The sequence below is a fragment of the Pongo abelii genome, chromosome 12, assembly GCF_028885655.2.
Source record: "Pongo abelii isolate AG06213 chromosome 12, NHGRI_mPonAbe1-v2.0_pri, whole genome shotgun sequence".
In the NCBI taxonomy this organism is placed as follows: domain Eukaryota; kingdom Metazoa; phylum Chordata; class Mammalia; order Primates; family Hominidae; genus Pongo; species Pongo abelii.
This window is the reverse complement of record NC_071997.2, coordinates 71,694,867-71,696,925: the sequence shown is the minus strand read 5'-3', so window position 1 is coordinate 71,696,925 and position 2,059 is coordinate 71,694,867. Positions and strand designations below refer to the sequence as shown.

Genomic DNA, 2,059 nt, shown 5'->3' with positions numbered 1-2,059 from the left:
AACCCCGGAGGCAGAGCTTGCAGTGAGCCGAGATTGCACAGAGTGAGACTCCATCTCAAAAACAATAAAAAATAAGAATAGAATGACACACTGGGAACTTAGGAGCCAAGAGGAGGGAAACCTAACCCAACCTAAAGGAAGAAGAAAAAGGAATGTCAGGGAACTTCCTGGAGAGTGTGATGTGTTTGAGATGAGACAAAACAATGAATGAAGTTAGCCAGACGAAGAAAGGAAATGGCATGCTAGCACAGGGAACAGCCTGAACAAAGGCACAGAGGCAAGAAATAGCACAACGTGTAGGAGACTTTAGCAGCACATATACTAAAATTGGAACAATACAGAGAAAATTAGCGTGGCCCCTACACAAAGATGACATATAAATTCGTGAAGCATTCCAAACCGAACAAATAATAAAAATATTTTTAAAAAAATAAATTCAGGCCGGGTGCGGAGGCTCACACCTATAATCCCAACACTTTGGGAGGCTGAGGTGGGTGGATCACCTGATGTCGGGAGTTTGAGACCAGCCTGACCAGCATGGAGAAACCTTGTCTCTACTAAAAATACAAAATTAGCAGGGCGTGGTGGCACATGCCTGTAATCCCAGCTACTTGGGAGGCTGAGGCAGGAGAATGGCTTGAACCTGGGAGGCAGAGGTTGCAGTAAGCTGAGATCGTGCCACTGCACTCCAGCCTGGGCAACAAGAGCGAAACTCCATCTCAAAAATAAATAAATAAATAAATAATAAAATAAAATAAATTCAGGGCCAGGCGCGGTGGCTCACACCTGTATTCCCAGCACTTTGGGAGGCCAAGGCAGGTGGATCACTTGAGGCCAGGAGTTCAAGAGCAGCCTGGCCAACATGGTGAAACCCCATCTCTACTAAAAAATACAAAAATTAGCCACGCATGGTGGCGCATACCTGTAATCCCAGCTACTTGGGAGGATGAGGCAGGGAGAATTCCTTGAACCCAGGAGGCAGAGGTTGCAGTGGGCCAAGATCGTGCCACTGAACTCCAGCCTAGGCAACAGAGTGAGACATTTCTCAAAAAATAAAAATAAATAATAAATAAATTCAGGCTTGGCACGGTGGTTCACACCTGTAATCCCAGCACTTTGGGAGACCGAGGTGGGAGGATCACTTGAGGTCAGGAGTTCGAGACCACCCTGGCCAACATGGTGACACCCCATCACCACTAAAAATACAAAAAGTAGCTGGGTGTGGTGGCGGGCGCCTATAATCCCAGCTCCTTGGGAGGCTGAGACACAAGAATCTCTTGAACCTGGGAGGCAGAGGTTGCAGTGAGCCGAGATCGTGCCACTGAACTCCAGCCTGGGCAACAGAGTGAGACTCCCACTCAAAAAAAAAAAATTCAATGTTGTGGGAGTATAAGGTTCAAGCAGGGAGAGGTGAGAGGCAAGGACTCTGTAACAGGGGAAGGACTTTGAACTCTGTCTTATAGGTCAGTGGTCTACAAGGAGGGGTACACACAACTCGTGTACAGAAGAAAGTCCACTGGAATACAGGAAGAAAATGTTACAACTTCTATCTTGTGGTTTAACTTTAAAAAAAAATTATGTACGTTTTGTACAGTATTTGTCTCCTCCAAAACTTGTATTAGGATTTAATCCCTGCTGGAGATAGCAGCTCATTCCTGTTATCCCAGCATTTTGGGAAGCCAAGGCAGGAGGACTGCTTGAGCCTAGGAGTTTAAGAATAGCCTGGGCAACATAGTAAGACCCCATCTTAGAAAATAAAAATAAAAATAAAAAGAAGAAATTTAATCCCCAATGTGGCAATATTAAGAGATGGGCCTTTAAAAGATGATGACTTACTGGGCTTGATGGCTCACGCCTGTAATCCTAGCGCTTTGTGAGGCCGAGGCGGGTGGATCACCTGAGGTCAGGAGTTCAAGATCAGCCTAGCCAACATGGCGAAAGCCCGTCTCTACTAAAAATACAAAAATTAGCCGGGCATAGTGGTGCACGCCTGTAATCCCAGCTACTTGGAAGGCTGAGGTGGGAGGATCACTTGAGCCTGGGAGGTGGAGGTTGCAGT

General features: G+C 46.2%; 1 non-coding gene across 1 annotated transcript; it reads left to right on the top strand.

The window, feature by feature from the left end:
• The first annotated feature begins 294 nt into the window (after positions 1-294).
• LOC112132133 (U6 spliceosomal RNA) lies at positions 295-404 on the top strand. The gene has a single exon (XR_002913947.1). It is a non-coding gene; the product is annotated as a U6 spliceosomal RNA (small nuclear RNA).
• Positions 405-2,059: the final 1,655 nt, after the last annotated feature.